The sequence below is a fragment of the Lycium ferocissimum genome, chromosome 5 (assembly GCF_029784015.1).
Source record: "Lycium ferocissimum isolate CSIRO_LF1 chromosome 5, AGI_CSIRO_Lferr_CH_V1, whole genome shotgun sequence".
NCBI lineage: Eukaryota > Viridiplantae > Streptophyta > Magnoliopsida > Solanales > Solanaceae > Lycium > Lycium ferocissimum.
In genome coordinates this window covers 897,677-919,382 of record NC_081346.1, presented here as the reverse complement: position 1 = coordinate 919,382, position 21,706 = coordinate 897,677, and the positions used below count along the sequence as shown (strand labels likewise).

Genomic DNA, 21,706 nt, shown 5'->3' with positions numbered 1-21,706 from the left:
AACCACTTCTACAAACCATAGACCTGCACTAAAAGTGCTAACATGTCTAAGATATACTAGTAATAAGTATCACGTACATAGATCGTTTTCTTCTCTCGCATCCTATCTTTTGCTAAATTTGCATGGATCCCAAAGATCGTAGGTCCTTCGATTCATTTTCTTCCATAGGATTTTAGGTCTACCTCGTCCTGTTTTAACGTCATCACTCAACTTGGAAAGAAAAATTAACTTAGGGGAAGAGATCTATATGCGCTCATTAATTAATTATTTCTACAAGTTGATTTGTCATTGTTGATCTACATTAGATGTAGATCGTATTCATCTGGTCACTGTCAGATGATTAACTGCAATAGCAAACAACTTGGATTTCAGTACACAATTGAAGTAGTTGCGTAAATTGAGAAAGCAAAATACTATGCTCAACTTTCCATACTGTTATACATGATCACTTTCTAAGACCAGCAAACAGAAGTTAATTAGTGGAAAATTCAAGTGAAGGAAATCAGGAATAACGAAAAAACTCACGCTAATCTTCCCTAATTTTTCAGAAGAAAACAAACTAATTGGTCTAATACAAGGAAATGACAACGATAAATATGGTTGTTCACTGAAAATTGATCAAATTTCTCTGTCAAACTTACTTGTGTTATCGAATACGATCACCTACAATTTTTTTTTACTCTCCGCCAGGATCTCCGATCCAAGCGGTCCCTTGAATACCGGATGCTCCACTTCATAAAGGCCGAACCAACGATCCTTTAAAACCAATGGAATATAAATGGGGTATTTTTTTTTTATTTTTTTTTAGAGCGTTGGATATATTCCCTTCGACTTGCCCATTGTTTTTTTACCCTCTGTTTGGATGGTTGTTTCCCGTGGTTCATTAATTTGCAGCATTGCATTTTCGCATATGGTTGTATTGTATTATAATCGTATTAATGAACGCGATGTTTGGATAGATTGTATCGTTTGTTGTGATTTAATAATATTTATATTGTTTGGTTTGACTGTATGGTACAGTATAATAACTTGTAAGTTTTTACTAAAATACCTTTAACTCTTAATTAGAAATTAGTTTATATATATATTAATAAAACTCAAATAAAGAATAAAATAGGAACTTTAAAAAATAAGTAGGTAGTGGGTGGTAGTTCGGGGTGAACGGGGTAGGTGGGGTTGGGGTCAAAGCGCGAGGGTGAGGGGTGGGCGGGGGTAGGTAGGGGGGTGGTGGAGGCGGGTGGGTGGTTGATTTGGACGGGGGTAGCTGGGTCGTAGGGGTGGGAGTGAGTGGTTGTGGGGGTGGGATCGGGCAGAGAGGTAGTGGGTGGCGGAGGCAGGGGTAGTTAGGCGGGGGGGGTGGCGGGACGGGGATGGGGAGGGTGGTAGGGGCGGGGGGTGGGGTGGGGGGGGGTGGTGGGGGGGGGTGGACGGTGGAGGGTGGGCGGGCGGGGGGCGGGGGGTGAGTGGTAGGTCGGGGGGTGGGGGGTGGCGTGAAGGTATAATGGAAAATGAAATAAGAACCACTTTAAAACCACCAAATCCGTGGTTACAAAAATTGGGACTTTTCATGGTTATATAACAATGGGATGAACCACGGTTTACAACACCATACCACATAATTTTTAGAACAACGGAAACAAACATGGTTCATAGAAAACCATACATTAATGAACCACGGGAAACCACCATCCAAACAGGGGGTTAGAAAATAAATTGAAACAAATACTACTATTCATCTGCTGAAAAATATTTTAAACAAAAAACGAAAAATTAGAATTAATTTTTTAGTTATTTAAAACTTATTAGTTAATAATTTATTTCTTGAGTCAAGCATCTACGGGAAACAGTCTCCCTACCTTCATAAGGCAGGACTAAAATTTGCGTACACAATATCCTCATTAGACCTCATCTAGGGCGTTATACTAGGGATATTGTTGTAGTTAATAATTTATATTTTACTCCTCCTTTTTTTATGACCAGAAACATTTATTATATTTCAAACTAAATTTGTTCAAGTAAGCTCGAATAATAAACAATTCAAATAAATCACATTGAATCACAAATAGACACTCAAATTAGGGTTTTGCACTCTCATAAAATGCATGCACGCCTACAAGTGTTCTCCCTCGTCCTACAAATTGAGCTTCCAAAAAGGGGTGCTCGCTGTAGCAACTTAACGAAATGTGGGTTCAATTCTGACTTAGAGAAGTATATTAACTTACAATCCGTATTTTAGTACGAAGCTAAACAGGACAATTTAGACACTCTAACCCTCGTGCACGGTGCATCCATGTAATACTGGTCACGTTCTAGTAACTTCCATGATCCAAGTAACTGCAAGTAGTGGCAGCAAAATCTCACATCCAATGCAAACGGATCATAAAGAAAAAGCGGGACATAATTCAATACGAACTGACCAAAACCAGTAACAATCGATTGTCACTTCAAATTTGTCAAAAAAAAAAAAAAGACAAGTCGCTTTAAATAAAATTTTGGATATTTTTCACCATTCAATATTACACTGTTAGTCGACCTCATCTTTAAACTTAAGAGGAAAGAATGCTTCTCAAATTCAAAATGTTGTCTGAAAAGCTTAGTGAGGAAAAAGAACATATCTGAGCACTTAGAGGAATATACATCATATAATATTTAAGGGCAGGGGGCTCATATCGATTGTTGGTTGGTCATTGAAGTGGGTTTCAAAAACATTTAATTACACAAACTTCCCTAATTATTCCCTTTATTATAGAAACATCATAGTGTAAAGCTCATTTTGCAGTGCAAATTTACAATTGACCCAAACTACAGAAAAACTTGCTACAGATCAAGTGGAAACCATTCGCCTAAGTGTTTGTTAAACATGCAGGGCTTCAAGCAAAAGCATCTTTATTCGAGAATCTCACACAACGGCAGAACAAACAAACAAACAAGCTTCAAGTCCCTAATTCTTCCCGCTTTTGAACAAAAAAATGATATATTCAAGTAGCCAAAATACAATCAAAATGCACTACTTCATGCAAACACTGGCCACCAACAATATCTAAGTGAACACAGCATCATGATAGACTTGGACTAAAACCAATACAATTTCCCACTTTCCACAATTATTCATCAGTTTCATGCACCATTCTACACTTGCCTTAAAATAATTTTTAATTTTTTGCTGCAGTTGCAAGTTTTTAGATTTTAATATAGGTCTCCGTGTGACCTATAGGTCACGGGTTTGAGCCGTGGAAGCAGCCTGTATTAAAGTGGGTTTGTGTGCATCGCCCTTCTTCGAACCATGCTAACACAGGATACTTTGTGTATCGGACTGCCATTTTTTTATTTTACTGAGCTTAAAACGCCTCCAGGCTCTAGATAATGGACGAGAGATGAGATAAGAGATAAACCTCTTTTACGTATAACAGGTTTTGGGAAAAGAATTCAGGTTTGGTTTTTCATCCTTGTGCTTTTTGAATATTTAATAGAAACAAGAAAAGAAATACTCCATCCGTTTCAATTTATGTGAACCTATTTGACTAGGCACAAAGTTTTTTAAAAAAAAAGAGAAGACTATTAAACTTGTGGTGTAAAATGAGGCACATATATTTTGTGTGGCTATAAATTGTAAGAAAGAATAGGAAGAGAATATTTTTCTTAGAGAATGCTCAAGTTGTATTAGGCTACTTAAGGCCACTTTAGATGATTACAATCATTAATTACATCTCTATTTATACTACTCAAAAAATCAATTCAAAAGTCTTGCACAAATAACTAGATACATGTATCACAATTCACTAGATACATGTATCACAAACTTTTAAAAGATTTCTTGAAAAACTAAGAGATAACATTGAAAGACTAAATGATATTCTTGAAACAATAAAGAACTCCTAGAAAACATAAAAGTCAAGGATAGTATCCTTGCGAATGCATTAATTCCAACACTCCCCCTTAATGCATTTGCTTGACAACTCGAGTGCGTTCTCGAAGATAGCAAAACTTTTCTCTAGGAAGTGCTTTGGTGAAGATGTCAGCAAGTTGTTCTCCTGTCTGGCAATAATGCAACTGAATTTCACCTTTCTCTTGTGCTTCTCGAATAAAATGGTACTTGATGGAAATATGCTTCGATCTTTCATGGTTGACCGGATTCTTGGCAATGGCAATCGCTGATTTGTTATCGCAATACAAAACATCCCTTCTTTTTGTTTTTCACCAATATCTTCAAGAATTCTCCTAAGACAAATAGCTTGAGAAGTAGCCTTAGCTGCTGAGACATATTCTGCTTCGGCAGTGGATTGAGCAACAACACTTTGCTTTTTTGACAACCAAGAACAAATGCTTGAACCAAATAAGAAAGCATAACCAAAAGTACTCTTCATGTCATCTATACTTCCAGCCCAGTCACTATCAGAATAGCCAATTAAGTCCAAATCTCCATCAAATTTGTACATTATCCCATAATCCATTGTTCCTTGCAAGTAGCGTAGAACACGCTTTGCCTCCAAAATGCACTTGGCTTGGTTCTTGCATGAATCGGATAATAAACTAGCAGCAAACATAATGTCGAGTCTTGTTGAAGTAAGATATAGCGAGGCTTCCAATCAAGCTCCCGTAAAGTGAGCTATTAGCTTTCTTTGCTCCATCATCTTTTCCAATTTCTCATTTGTCGCTAATGGTATGGCCACGGACACGCAATCCATCATTTTAAATTTTTGAAGAATACTTTTAGTATACTTCTTTTGAGAAATAAAAATTCCTTCTTTCACTTGAGAAACTTCAATGCCCAAGAAATAATGTAGCAACCCAAGATCACTCATTTCATAGGTTTGCATCATATCTTGCTTGAATTTCGCATCATCTTCGTATCATTTCTGTAAAATCGGATCATCCACATAGAGGCAAACAATGACAATGCTGCCATGTTCTTGCTTCACATACAAAGTGGCTTCGCTTTTACTTCTCCGAAAATTATTTTTCGGAAAGTGTGTATCAATTTCATTGTACCGGCTCTTGGCGCTTGCTTGACCCATAAAGAGCCTTTTTAGCGTGTACACCTTCTCTTCTCCCCCTTGAACAAAAAATCCTTGAGGTTGCTCAACATAAATTTCTTCATCAAGTTTTCCATTTAGAAATGCAGACTTAACATCAAGTTGAAAAATCTTCCATTTCTTTTGTGCAGCAACAGCAATCAAGGTTCTAATTGTCTCAAGACGTGCAACTGGAGAGAAAGTTTCGTAGAAATCAATACCTGGCTTTTGAGTGAAACCTCTAGCAACCAACCTTGCTTTATGTTTTTGAATTTCTCCTTCTTGATTGAGTTTGATTTTGTAAATCCATTTTAGACTTACAACTTCTCTTTCTTTGGGTACATCTACAAGCTCCCAAGTATTATTTTTCTCAATCATCTGAATTTCTTCTACCATGGCTGTCTTCCAAACATCATGCTTTATTGCCTCCTCATAATTTTACGGCTCAATACGAGCAAAGTTGCGTCTTTGATAGATGTCACTCAACATTCTTGTTCCTCTCTTGGAGGTGGTTCTTCATCTTCGGATCCGAGATTTCTCCCCGAGGGACATCTTCCTCTTCCTCATCCTCTTCTTGACTTGGCACATTTAAAGAAATGATAGAAGTATTCTCCACCTTTTTATCTTTCCAATTCCATGCTATTTTTTCATCAAAAATCACATCTCTACTAACAACAAGTTTGTTAGTTTTGACATCGAGAAGCCTATAGCCTTTTGTCACATCACTATAACCAAGAAATATACATTTTTGACTCTTTTCATCCAATTTTGTTCTTTTTTCGAGCAGGTATATGAGCATAACAAATACACCGAAAATTTTAAAATGACTTACGAAGGTTTCATTCCACTCAAGCTTCAACTGGTGTCTTATCCTTCAATGCCTTTGTCGGGCACCTATTGAGGATGTACACCGCTTGTATGTCACCGCTTACGCCCAAAAATATTTTAGCGACCCTTTCTCATTCATCATCGTTACGGCCATTTCAACAATGGTTACATTTCTCCTTTCGGATACACACATTTTGTTGAGGAGTGTACCTTCGTAAGTTGCTTCTCAATGCCTTCATTTTTGCAATATTCTTCAAATTCTCGACTTGTGTATTCACCTCCTCTAACACTGCGAATGGTACCTTTACCTTTTGCATCAACTAAGGCTCCATTCCCCATTCTCACTTTAGAAGTGATGCTGTGATTAATTGAGAGGAAAGCCTTTTCATCTCCAGTCATATGATTGGTACAACCGCTATCAACATACCATTCATTGCTTTTTGCTTTGAAGCATCGTATTGAGCGGCGTAGAAAAGGTTTTCTTCCTTTTCTTCCTCTTTTCCTTCACGAAATTACTTGCTCCTGGCACAACCACTGCAGTCCTTCTCAATATGGCCAAACTTTTTACAAAAGTTACATTGGGGCTTGCCTTTGTGCCAACATTTTTCTCGCATTATGATTAGTCTTTTTGCAAATTTTACAAAAAAAGACTAGTACTTTTTCTCACCTTTTTCTTCAACCTTCTTAGTAGAGCCATCACGATCCTGCTTCTTTTTTTGGATTGTACTTCTTTTTTTGTTGATTCTTTGAGAAATTTTGAGAATTCTCATTGGTTCTAGACTGGAAAGCCGTCTCTTTGGGTTGATTCTCACAAAAAAATCTTCGCTTCTCGTGTGCACGGAACGATCCCACTAGCTCTTTGATGGAAAGCTTAGAAAGATCTTTCGTCTCCTCAGTGATAGCAACAATATACTCATACTTTTCTGTGACACTAATTAGAATCTTTTCCACAACTTGTTGGTCGAAATTTCATCACCATGATTTCTCATTTCATTAAAAATATTCATGACTCTTGTGCAATATTCATCGATTTTTTTCGATTCTATCATCTTCAAATTTTGAAACTCTCTTCTAAGAGTCTGAAGATTGATAGTGCGTACCTTTTCGTCACCATACACCTCAGCTTCCAGAGACTCCCAAGCTTGCTTTGCAGTCTCACAAGTAGCATTTTTTGCAAAAAATGCTCTTGAGACTCCCATTTGAATTTTGCTCAAAGCCTTTGCATCTTGACGACGCTTAGCCTCAAGATTTTCATCTCTGCTCGAAAGTTCACCATCGTCTTCTGGCTCTTCATAGCCATTTGCAACAATAATCCACAAACCTCCAGCTTTTAGATAAGTTCTCATTCTTATCTTCAGTATTCAAAGTCATTTCCATCAAAAAATGGAGTAAGAACAACTGAAGAATCAGCACCATCATTTGTTTTAGATGCCATAATTTTTTTTTCTTCACCTAACCCCGCATTAAGAACGAAACTTTCTTGATACCAATTTGTAAGAAAGAATAGGAAGAGAATATTTTTCTTAGAGAATGCTCAAGTTGTATTAGGCTACTTAAGGCCACTTGAGATGATTACAATCATCAATTACATCTCTATTTATACTACTCAAAAAATCAATTCAAAAGTCTTGCACAAATAACTAGATACACGTATCACAATTTACTAGATACATGTATCACAAACTTTTAAAAGATTTCTTGAAAAACTAAGAGATAATATTGAAAGACTAAATGATATTCTTGAAACAATAAAGAACTCCTATAAAACATAAAAGTCAAGGATAGTATCCTTGTGAATGCATTAATTCCCACATAAATCACTACATAAATGTAAAATTGTTTCCCAAGATGACAAGAGGTTATTTTTTTTGACACGGACTGAAAAAAATAGGTTCACATAAATTAAAACGGATGGAATAGAAAAAGCGCCTACGAGCAGCTGCACACTAGGATAAGAAGATCCGGTGTCTACTGGCATTTCTTGGCTGGGGGGCCCTTATTTTGTTTAATAAATGTGATGTCCGGAAATCTTGCTCTAATCTGGATTATTCCATCATATATATGTTAGTCGAGTAACTTTGTCCATCAAGACTTGGACAAATAAAAATAACTCACTAAATGTTTTTTTGTGAAATTTGAACTATGATCTCTAAGGTTTGCGCTTATTTCATCGACCACTGAGCCACAGTTTTGGGGGCGTGGCCACCCTCATTATTTTGAGCATTTGCCTTGTCATTAAACCCTGTACGGGTTGTTTGAAATCCACATAAAGAATAGTAGTAAAAGCTGCCAAACTAGAGAAATTGAACCATCAACCAGAAGCATGTGCTTGTCTTGTGCCTATACTATTTGTCCAGTAGTGAATTTATCAGAATCAGTGGTGAAACTAAGAAAGAAAAGCCTGGAAGTTTCTTTTATCAATTTCATTACTATTCAAACGCACTATCTATTTTCTTTTTCCTTCGCAGTTGGATGGTTGTTAGGGCAGTCCACTGTGTGATGAGAATAATCCAGACTTTGAGTGGTTAAGGGTCTTAGCAATGAACTTTCTTTGCTTATTAAAGGAAAAAAATTAAGTGCAAAAAAGAAGGGCCGTTATGGTTAGTGACACGGTTTGGTTCATATTTCATAGTACTTTATTGGGTGGTTGTTGTGTGAAATCGAACACTTAACAAATCAGAAATATATAACTCGATTACAACGCAATAATTTAATTAGAACGTCCTGAATAATTAAAAGAAGAAAACAATATTGCTTATATTTAACATCACCATTCCTAATTTTATTATTTAGAACTAATATCCACGTCAATATATATTAAAAATCAACGGTCACAAGTCAGTCTCAAAGTCAAGCTAAATTTCGTTCCAAGTCTTACAGAATTTAGCGGAAGCTACATCATGTACCACACTGGTAAAACTTGACCTTCTGTTACACATTTCTATTCTGAGGCAAAACGTAGAAACTTACAACTCGTCACTCTGTTTTCTCCTTTTGGTTCACTACTCTCATCGATTTATTTAGGACCCATTTGGCCACAAGAATTATTCAATTTTTTTCGGAATTTTTTTTTCACTTTTTTCAAAAATAAGTGTTTGGCTATGAAAATTCAGTTGTATTTGGAATTTGAAAAACAACCAAAACTTGTTTTTCACAACCAAAACCTTATTGAAAAAGTACATTTCAACATCAAAATACTATTTGCAAAAACTATAGCCAAACACAACTTCAACTCCAAAATTCCAAAAAAGGTGAAAAAGTTTTTGATTTCTATGGCCAAACGCCTACTTAATGTGATTTTGTTCGACTAAGCCAAAATTGAAGAAAGACTTCAAAATTGCATGATCTATTAAATATGACATAACATTCGTCTGAATATTAGACTTTTGAAACTTCTTTTTTTTCATATGATATTTAATATTGTGTAGCTATAAAATGTTGTCATCAAAAGGTAATTATGAAAGGTTCAAATTAACTACTTCATAGCCAAAAAGGGATAACTTTTTTAAAGACTAGAAATAAAACGGTGTCAAATAGATTGAAACGTAGCGACTATTAACTTTCATACACAAATTATAAACTAAAACATAGTAAAATAATCCTCTAAACTGTTTTCACTACATTATTTCAATTTAGTGGACTGTGGGAAACCCTTTTATCAGGTGGGGTACCTTAAACAATTATTCTACTAAGTTGTTTCACGCCCTGTTGAAGGTAACGAGAAAATAAGAAATAATGTCATGGAAGACCCAAAGGCAACTTAAACAAAGTTTCCAGGAAATTATTAGATTTTTCCTTTACAGAAGTCCACTCTCTCCATTAGAATAACAGAAAATGAAAATCATAGTTTATAAAGTAAAGAAAAATTAATAGAAAACGACTATCTTCATAGCACTATTCAGTCTTCTCCAAAACACTATAAATACAGAACATCAGTGGAACCATAAACTCCACCATTGAAACAATTACAACTACAATCACTACCAATACTCATTTCCAAAAGCACAAACAACTCAATGGAAGGTACTACCTGGACTGCATATGCAGCAGTATTTCTTGGTACTTTGTTTCTTTTACTCCTTTCCAAATATCTTCGCCAGAGGAAACTCAACTTACCTCCAGGCCCAAAACCATGGCCAATCATCGGAAATTTAAACCTCATGGGCGAACTTCCTCACCGATCAATCCACAAACTTTCCCTCAAGTATGGTCCCATTATGCATCTCCAATTCGGGTCATTCGCCGTTGTAGTGGGCTCCTCCGTCGAAATGGCCAAAATTTTCCTCAAAACCATGGATGTCAACTTTGTAGGCCGGCCTAAAACGGCTGCAGGAAAATACACCACCTATAACTATTCTGATATCACCTGGTCCCCGTACGGATCCTATTGGCGTCAGGCACGTAGAATGTGCCTGATGGAGTTGTTCAGTGCGAAACGTCTGGATTCGTACGAGTATATTCGTGCAGAGGAACTCCGTTCACTTCTCCATAATTTAAACAAATTATCAGGGAAACCGATTATGCTGAAAGATCATTTGACGACGCTGAGTTTAAATGTTATTAGCAGGATGGTACTGGGGAAGAGTTACTTGGACGAGTCTGAAAACTCGATCGTGGATCCTGAGGAATTTAAGAAGATGTTAGACGAGTTGTTTTTGCTAAACGGTGTCCTTAATATTGGAGATTCAATCCCCTGGATTGATTTCATGGACTTGCAAGGTTATGTTAAGAGGATGAAAGTTGTGAGCAAAAAATTCGACAAGTTTCTGGAGCATGTACTTGATGAGCATAACGCGAGGAGGAACGCAGTGGAAAACTATGTTGCTAAAGACATGGTGGATGTTTTGTTGCAGCTTGCTGATGATCCAACTCTGGAGATTAAGCTGGAAAGACATGGAGTCAAAGCATTCACTCAGGTATCCGCTTCACTCTTTACTGACGATGTATATAACTTAAACTCAAGAAAATAATAGAAGTAACGGTTAGTAGAACGAAAAACATAAAAGGCTACATAGTTATGGGTAATTTTCATTGCCGCGCGCTAGATCACAATTGCTCTACTCCACTCGAGGTGACAGTATAGTTATGAATTCCAATTTGATTGGTATGGACATTGACAAGATATTGTGGTACTTTTTTGGTGGACCTAAAATTTAGTTATCATGTTTCAACAAGCAAAAGAATATACTCGTAATAATTGAACTGTGAATGATAATGTTACTGAAAATGACATCAGATCCACTTTCTATCAGAGTAGAACGGACAAAATGAGTGAATCCAACTGTAGATAAATTACAAGAAAGCTTTAGAAAATAGAAAGTCGCTATTAAAAAACAAGAATCAGCGACAGACAAATATTGTAGCTAAATAACAAAATTCAAGACTAATCCTATTTAGCGACAGATTATCCAAAATGATTGTTAGCAACAAGGTATTTAGGAATAGACTAGTGACGAAGATCGTAGCTAGTCAAACTGGACAGATTATTCGTATTCGTTTTTTATGCTTGGTTATAGTTGATGACAAGAGTAAAATGTGTATTGCACAATCAGGATTTGTTGGCTGGTGGAACTGAGAGTTCAGCAGTGACAGTGGAGTGGGCAATTTCAGAGCTGCTAAAGAAGCCAGAGATTTTCAATAAGGCTACTGAAGAATTGGATCGTGTGATTGGCCAGAACAGCTGGGTACAAGAAAAGGACATTCCAAATCTTCCTTACATTGAGGCAATTGTCAAAGAGACTATGCGTTGCACCCCGTGGCACCAATGCTGGTGCCACGTGAGTGTCGAGAAGACCCAAGGTAGTAGTGGCTACGATGTTCGAAAAAAGGGACCAGAGTCCTCGTTAGCGTGTGGACCATCGGAAGAGACCCTACATTGTGGGACGAGCCTGAGGCGTTCAAACCTGAGAGGTTCCTCGAAAAGTCCATCGATGTCAAAGGACATGATTTTGAGCTATTGCCATTTGGAGCTGGGAGAAGGATGTGTCCGGGATATAGTTTGGGGCTTAAGGTGATTCAAGCTAGCTTAGCTAATCTTCTACATGGATTTAAATGGTCATTGCACGATAGTATGACACCTGAGGACCTCAATATGGAGGAGATTTTTGGGCTCTCCACTCCAAAAAAGTATCCACTTGCAGCTGTGATTGAGCCAAGACTTTCACCAAATCTTTACTCTGTTTGATTCAAAGACGATGTGGTTCCATCAAGATAGATTGTTTGTTTGAATTGCCGCTCCAAGTCTATTGTAGTCCTGTGTCAAAATTATCTCTGTCATAAATAATGCAGATGAATTTTCAATTTTTTACATTAAAGCAGGGCTATGTCCTTATTGAATCTTAAATCCACGAATAGTATAAATCTTATCATTGGTCTTATGTTTTTCAATTGTTTCAAAAATAATTCATCACATTTTGTTCTTTTAATAGAATTTTGGTTGACAATGCGCGAACATTTATGTGTAACGTAAACAATGTGTCAAAAATTGTAAGAAAATGTTTCATAAATTGCTATTTTGTACAAGTAGATCTCCTATTTCAAAAATTCATGCAGAAGGATTACTAAATTGGATTATTCAAGCAAAGTTAAACTGGGGAAGAGTAAAAGCAGGGGATCATGAGGCCAATAAAGACATGTAAGTACATATTTTCTTTCTCATTCGATCTTGGTAGTTGATTTTGAGAAATGGATTAATTACCTAACTTTCCGTTCTGTAACTATGTTTCATATCAGTTCAGGGAATGGATTGTTTTTTTCCTTCTAAGCTTTTGAGACTTTTTAACATCATGAGTTGGCTTTTGAAGTTGAATCAGCTTGAAATCAGAGTCACATTATCACAGCCTTGCTAAACATTCTAGATATTAGAATAGAAACTAGACTCCTCCTATAACTAAACAACTTAAAATAAAACTAATTATTCTAGCAAGCCAACAGAAACATTCAATAGTGTCCATGCTATGAATGTCAGATAATCTCACATTGGACTAGATTCACCTCACAGAATAACTTTTGAAGCTCAGTTAGTCTCAAAATCAAATTAGCTTAATAAAATTTCTAACTTTCCACAAATGTTCATAAGCTTTATCCACTTTTGCCACTCTACACTTGCCTTAAAAGTAGTGGTACTAGTAATTTTTATCTTATGCCAAAATTGCAAGTTGTTGATTTTGAAGGAAATCAGGCATACGCAGCGGAAGGAAATAGCCAGGATCGAACTTGCATGTAATATAGACAACACATAATCAAAGATGTTGATCAAACATAAAATTGATACTTATCTCTTGAAGCGTGAATGCAACCTCGAATCTAGCCTTCAAGCACGAGCAAAAACCATCCATGCGTTCATCCTCCAGCCTCCACGGTCTTCTACCGTGTATCCCGGTTCTATGAACGTAATACTTGAGTGGCAAGTATTCGGCTAAGGAACAAAAATCATTCACTTAGGGTTCAATGGCTTTCTTTATATACACACGTTTTTAGGGTAAACCCTAGCCAAAAACGTGTAGCCCTTTCCTAACCCACCAAGGATATTATATTTCCTTTTATTTTCCTTGTTCTAGAATATTCGAGCACAAACAGGACCCACGATTTAATAACGAGGCTTCCTATTGTGGTATTAATTCGGAATATGAATGAATTAATCCTACCACAATAAATTACAATTTATTCCACTAGAAAAGCTCGTAATTGCACTCCTCGTTTAATTTCGAAATCCTTCATTAAAAACTTATTTAACTCCCATGTTAAGATTACGGACACCAATCAAATAAATTAAATTACCGACAATTTAATTCATCGACTAATTTAATCCTTTATATTTCGCTAACTTACATCACGTGACGGATACAAAATCCACCGCGTGTGGTTTTCACATGAGACTTATAAGCATCCATAAAGGGGTATCATCAATCTCGAGTCGAGACACGGATTCTATCAACTAATTATTATTTACAAATGTAATTTGCCATTATCCAATTTACCAGGAATACATAGACCCGCAATTGAGTCGTACCTTTTAACAAATCAAAATAATGAACAAATCACATTGATCATAATAATTATATCAAGATTAAGAGTATAAGTACATTTAATGAACTAGAGAATTTGTTTTATATATTCGACAAAAACACTTATCTCTACTTGGTCCGTTCAATACATACAAAATGTACTAGCACAAGAAGACGAACTACACCGTTCCCATAATGAAGATTCATTATATTAATCTTGTGCTACAATCATACCAATGGCTTTGTCCAATTTCCATCTTCGATTGTGAACATAAATTTTATACTTATAAGAACCGACGATTTAATCTTCCGTGTATAAGCTAAACTCTATACACTAAATCATCTACTATATAAGTAAAGAACACACATACTAGTACATGATCTATTTAATTCTTTATTAAACAATGAATAAATAATTGTTCTATAATAAATACTATATCCAAACACATGGTTAATAGTATATATATCCCAACAATCTCCCACTTAGACTTTTAACCATGACAATTGTTAGAATATACCATGTCTAAACGCATGGTTAATGGTATATACCCCAACAATCTCCCACTTAGACTTTTAACCATGCATTTACAACTTTCACATGTATTCCTTTTGCACGACTACCAAAAGTCTTAGAGACTAAGTTCTTTGCAAAAATTAACTTACCAAGTTGTTTTCTAATGTAACTTCGTCTAGTAGTGCTTAAAGTCAGAATCGACCGGTTACGTACTACGATCTTCGTGATCCTATCATGAAACTCTCCAAAAAAAAAATGTATTTCTTTTCGTGAATCCTATCATGCAATTCTCCCAAGAGTATACACCGAACCGATCTTGGTTATTATTCTCCCACTACGACTAAGTACTACTACTATTATAGTCATACTAACATATTCTTGAGTCTTAATATTATCTTCATTGCCTTTCGGTATTGAAATATTAACGACTTCATATAGTGTTATCTCGCTCAACATCACTCCCACTACTTACAGGTAGTGAATTTCCTTACGCCTATTAACGTTACTCCCACTACTTAAATGCAATGGAACGTCAACCCTGACATGTCGGTTAGATGTTCTTGAACTTTTGAATATTTTAGATGACTCATTTGCTATTTCTTTGCTCAGTTCTATAAAACTAGTTTACTTCTAGAACTTGGTTTATTTAAAAGTCTTTTTCTAAAAATGCGGCATTTGTATTAACAATTACCTTATTTTCTTTTAGGATAGTAAATAAACCTCCTTTCGTTCCCTTTGGATATCTAATAAACATGCGTACATCCGTTCTTGATTCCCACTTATCTATTTTCCCTTTGAACACATGTGCTAGACAACCTCATATTCGAACATGTTGCAGATTTGGCTTACATCCAATCCACTGTTCTATGGGTATCAAAGGTACTAACTTAGAAGGAATTAAATTAAGAATGTAACTCGCAGTTTCTAAGACATATCCCAAAACGAAAAAGTAAATATAAATAAGTCAATCATTAATCTTACCACCTTCAAAATAGTCATATTTCTTTTCTCTTCCACACCAATCTATTGTAGAATACTTGGTGTAGACAATTGAAAATGCAATTCCCTATCTAATAAGTAACTAATGAACTCTACAAAGAGGTACTTGCCACTATTCAAAGCATTCGGACCTACAGAGCATCAAATAAATATATTCATATCATGAGTAATCTTCTATGAATGTCACAGATTACTCAAAATCACCTCTTGCCTTGAAGTTCATTATACCACACAAATCAGAATGGATTGTCTTAACTTATCATTAACTTTATTTCCTTTTAAGAGAAAAGGTCTCGTAGTCATTTTTCCTTCTAAATAGGACTCACAAGTTGGTAGTGCCTCTACTTTCAATGAACCTCAAAAGTTCATCATTTAACCAACTTCGAAATTCTATTCGATTAAATGACCTAGACACAAGCGTCACGTATAAGTTCATTCAATTCACGAAAAAATATTCTCTCGAGGAGACATTAACATTATTCAGTTCAGAAGAGTTATTAATTTAAAGGGTCAAGCATCAATGTACCACACGAGATAAAATGTTTATCAAACTCAATAACACAAGAGTTACAAGAAAAATAAACTAACTATCCATCTCTTGTTTGGTTAGGAACTGAAAATAAATTCTTTCTAACAGAAGTTACATATAATGCATCCTTTAAATTATGTCTTATTTCTATCAGAACAAATTCCTGACTAGTAGTAAGTGGGCTGGATAAAATCTATTGAGAATTTGAGATATAATCATTAAATAGATCATTAGTTATCTTTGAATGAATAATAAAATTCAAACCACACATCACACATATAACCATGCTTACCGAACGCTTAGATTCGATAGGGAAACTTAACGAGTTCATGCAAAATATATGAGTCATGCCGGATATATCACCCCATAAAGAAACAACGAACCAACTCGGATGGAGAGTAAACCGCTAATTTATATTAGGTAAATATCCCATTTAATTATCCCTAGTTCCATTGAACCAACGTGTAACTCGGTTGGAGAGTCAAGACAAGTTATCAATTAACTAGGGACTAGAACACAAAACAACCATAATGAATCTATCCGATGGGGAGCAAGACCTATGTCAACACATAAACTCATTATATCACTTTTATATATATGATGGAGACCATAGAGAATGAACCCTAACACCATTATTTGTTAAAATAAAAAAATTAGTTAACAAATTTTTTCCATAAAATAGAAAAACACCCAAAAACCCATCTAAACGACCCCAAATGGCCAAAAAAGCCCCTCGGTCACAAATCTGTGAGTATTGCTCAGTGGGTCGTTTTCGATGAACCTACCAAATTTTGAGTCAATCGGAGTTCGTCAAAAATCAGAATTTCGAAACGATGACCAATTCGGATTTTTTTTTTCTTTTCTTTTCGCCAAAATAGAATTTATGAACGCATACATTTGTTCAGTAGTTCTTATCACATATCATCATTAGCATACTAATATACTTGAATCAAGAACAACGAACAAATTTTAAAATATGTTTACATAATCTTCATGTTGCTTTCTCGAAATTAGCATGTTTAAAAATCATTGAATATAAAATTCAAAACACACCACATAGATATCCATGCATCTTGAACAACAAATTTCAATATATGAGAACAATTCATGCAACATATACATGTGATGCAAGATATTCACTCCATAAATTTAAAACCGAGCTAACTCAAACGAAGAGTATGTCTTTTTTTCTAATTTAAGCCAAGTGAATATCATTATCATTATCTCTAGTTCCATTGACCCAACATGTAACTCAGATGGGGAGTTAATACAAGTTATCAATAACTAGTGATTATACCTAGTGACAACCCATAATAAATCCATCCGATGGGGAGGAAGACCTAAAGTCAACACATAAATTTATTATTTCACTAGTATTTAGACATGAAAAACATAAGGAAGAATCTCTATCACCATTAGATCATAACCGAGTTATTTTTCCTTAAAAAAAAATTAATTTTTTTCAGAAAACGAAAAAATGCCCAAAACACCATCTAAACAACCGCAAATTGCCGAAAAACGACATGAATAACTGCAGTAGCAGTGAGTATTTCTTAATGGGCCATTTCTGATGAACCTATCGAATTTCAGGTCAATCGGAGTTCGTAAAATTCTTGATCTCCAAAACTATGACCAAATCCAAAAAATAACCGATTTAGGCGATTTAAGGAAAACATAATCTGATCTATATCCTTATCATATATCAATTTCACATTGAATCATCATGTGTAATCATGTTCCAGATTTAACATAAATAAGACTGACATAAAGAATAACATTTTCATACTTAAATCAAGTTTCAATCCGACAAACTATCTAAAACTCATCTAAACGACCTTGAAATGCCGAAAACAAACGACATCGCTCACTGCAAGGCAGCAATGACTATATATTGCTCACTAGGTCGTTTCCGATGAATCCATCAAATTTCAGGTCAATCAAAGATAGTGAAGTTCATGCCCATCAAACTATGACCGAATTTGAAAAGTAATTGTTTTAGGCATAGTTAAGGATTAAATCATCTGATTTATATTTTTATTCTCCTTCTATAACTATCCATGAGCACAAGGCATACATTGTGTCCTTTCTTTGAATAAGAAACACAAAATCTCCTTTTAACTAATTGTCCTTCCGATTAATACACCCGAGAATCCAAGATATTATGTTTTCTCCTTTTGAGTGAAAACCTCGATATCTCTTCTCATGAATTAATTAAGCATTACTAGTATCTAAAGGAACATTTTCTATTAGTAGATAAACCTTCACCGCCTGTGTACAGTTATCGAGGACAATTTTATGCATGGTACATTAAGCATATTTCAATGACTCAAATAAATAGACCACATTAGTAGATCCTATTTATTAATCATAACTCTCAATCCATGTACTCATATAATATGACATTTATAAAAAAAATTTAGTTTCATTGATTCCAAATAAATAGAACACTTCAACAACACTATTTATTAATCACGAATTCTTAACTTTTATCATTTATACAAGAAGAAACAAAAGCAGTGCCCACATAATTTCAACCCTTTGACCAGAGAATAATGGCATTCATCAAATTCCAAGACAATCATATGAGAAAATTTGACCTACGAACATACTGTTGCCGTTATGAAAAGGAACCTTCAATAAAATATTTCCACTTTCTCATGACAATGCCACTGCCAATCTAATTCCCTAGTGCACAAATTTAATCTCCTTTTATTTAAAAGATTTGATAAGTAAACGAAGACTTAAAAAAAATTTAACTTATCAAAAATATCCTTTGCAAAAAAAGAGATCTAACAACCACAGAGACCTAGATTAAACTCACAGGTTGAACCCACTTTCCAAGACATGTAAATCTTGTCCAAAGCGGCGATTAAAACAGCAGCCCAATTAATATTCTTTTCGGATTACTCTGAGATTTGAATCACAATCCACAAGAATTACAACGATGGGTTAAAATCTGTTCTGTCCGTCAACCCTAGGTTATCGCCTCCGTCTCCGTTTAGTAGCAAGCTTATTATAAACTTTACACATGATTTTCAGCCGGACTATAATCATGAACATATGTATAATTAAACATAGACATATACATATTATCTAGGTTATCTATTTAGATGCAAGTGTGGCTCTTGATGCCAATTGAAGGAAATCAGGCATACGCAGCGGAAGGAAATAGCCAGGATCGAACTTGCATGTAATATAGACAACACATAATCAAAGATGTTGATCAAACATAAAATTGATACTTATCTCTTGAAGCGTGAATGCAACCTCGAATATTGCAGGTCTATGTATTCCTGGTAAATTGGATAATGGCAAATTACATTTGTAAATAATAATTAGTTGATAGAATCCGTGTCTCGACTCTGAGATTGATGATACCCCTTTATGGATGCTTATAAGTCTCATGTGAAAACCCTGCAGGTGGATTTTGTATCCGTCACGTGATGTAAGTTAAGCAGAAATATAAAGGATTAAATTAGTCGATGAATTAAATTGTCAGTAATTTAATTTATTTGATTGGTGTCCTAATCTTAACATGGGGAGTTAAATAAGTTTTTAATGAAGGATTTCGAAATTAAACGAGAGGAGTGCAATTACGCTTTTTCTAGTGGAATAAATTGTAATTTATTGTGGTAGGATTAATTCATTCATATTCCGAATTAATACCACAATAGGAAGCCTCGTTATTAAATCTGTGGTCCCTGTTGTGCCTGAATATTCTAGAACAAGGAAAATAAAAGGAAATATAATATCCTTGGTGGGTTAGGAAAGGGCTACACGTTTTTGGCTAGGGTTTACCCTAAAAACGTGTGTATATAAAGAAAGCCATTGAACCCTAAGTGAATGATTTTTGTTCCTTAGCCGAATACTTGCCACTCAAGTATTACGTTCATAGAACTTCAGGATACACAGTAGAAGACCGTGGAACTGGAGGATGAACGCATGGATGGTTTTTGCTCGTGCTTGAAGGCTAGATTCGAGGTTGCATTCACGCTTCAAGAGATAAGTATCAATTAATGAACTAGAGAATTTGTTTTATATATTCAGTACAAAAACACTTATCTCTACTTGGTCCGTTCAATACATACAAAATGTACTAGCACAAGAAGACGGAACTACACCGTTCCCATAATGAAGATTCATTATATTAATCTTGTGCTACAATCATACCAATGGCTTTGTCAATTTCCATCTTCGATTGTGAACATAAATTTTATACTTATAAGAACCGACGATTTAATCTTCCGTGTATAAGCTAAACTCTATACACTAAATCATCTACTATATAAGTAAAGGACACACATACTAGTACATGATCTATTTAATTCTTTATTAAACAATGAATAAATAATTGTTCTATAATAAATACTATATCCAAACACATGGTTAATAGTATATATATCCCAACAGATTTTACTGAGCTTAAAACACCGCTAGGCTCTAGATGTATGACGAGAGATCAACCTCTTTTTACGTATAACAACATGTTTTGGGAAAATAATTCTGACTTTGGTTCTTCATCCTTGTGCCTTTTTCTGGTTTCAAAAGTTAAATAGAGAAAAGAAACTACTAGCTGCCACACTAGGATAATAAGATCTTGCGTCTAATGGCATTTTTTGGATGGGGCCACCATCATTTTTGTAAATAATTGTGATATCGGAAAGCTTTCGGAGCTCGATCATTTCACTAGATATATGTTAGTTCCCACCAGCTCAGAATTTGATAACTCTATCAATCAAAGCTTAGGCAAATAAGAAAAAATAACCAACTGAATTTTTATTCTAGAATTTGGATTCTAATCTATAAGGTTCCACCTACTTTATTGACCACTAGCTCACACTTTTATATGCGTGGCCACCCTCATTATTTTGAGCTCTTAATATTCCCTTGTCGTTAACGGTACGGGTTGTTTGAAGGGCAAATCTACATAGAGAATAGCATCAAAAGCTACCAAACTTGAGAAAATGATCCATCAACAAAAAATACAAACTTGTCTTGTGGATAGGTCACAATCAATTGTGAAATAGGAAAAAAAATCCGGGAAGTTCTTTATTAATTTCCTTATGATCTATACGCACTGTTTTCTTTTTCTTTCTCGGTTGGATAGTTGTTAGGGCAGCCCACAGTGTGGTGACAATAAATCCACACTTAACTCGTAAGAGTAGTTAAGGGTCCAAAGCTATGAACTTTCTTTGCTTAATACAGAAAAAATAAAAGAGGTCAAGATGCAAAAAGAAAAGGCCTTTACGGTTGTTGACACAGTTTGATTCATATTTCATGATACTTTATTGGTTGTTATAATGTGAAATCGAACTCTGCACAAATAAAAAATATATAACACGATTATACAGAACAAAAAGAAATGTTTATTTTAATATCACCATCACCATTCCAAATTAAGATCGAGTCAAGAGTCAAAGTCTGGGTAAACTTCGTGTCAAGTCTTTACAAAATTTAGCGGAAGCAGCGGCCTGTGCCAAACTTGGAAAACTTGACCTTCTGGTACTGTATTTGTTAACACATTTCTAATGTAAGGCAAAAACGTAGAAACTTGTCATTCTCTTACGAGGACCGGTTTAACCGCTTAAATTCATGCCGATTTAAATTAATCAAATAAATGAACTTTGATTAACAAATTATTAAATTAAAAAAAAATCTTCACAGCTTTTACTTTTGATTCATCTGTAATTTTTGTATACAAAACTATAAATGGTTGATATCCACCATATAGTTTGGCCAAGCTTATTTTTCTCCAAAAATATTTATTTTTTTCAATAAGTGCTTATTTTAAAAAGTGAGGTATTTGTTCAAGCTTTTG

The 21,706-nt window shown here is 35.1% G+C and overlaps 1 pseudogene; it reads left to right on the top strand.

The window, feature by feature from the left end:
• Positions 1 to 9,658: 9,658 nt before the first annotated feature.
• On the top strand, positions 9,659 to 12,285 carry LOC132055291 (trimethyltridecatetraene synthase-like; annotated as a pseudogene).
• The last annotated feature ends 9,421 nt before the right edge of the window (positions 12,286 to 21,706 follow it).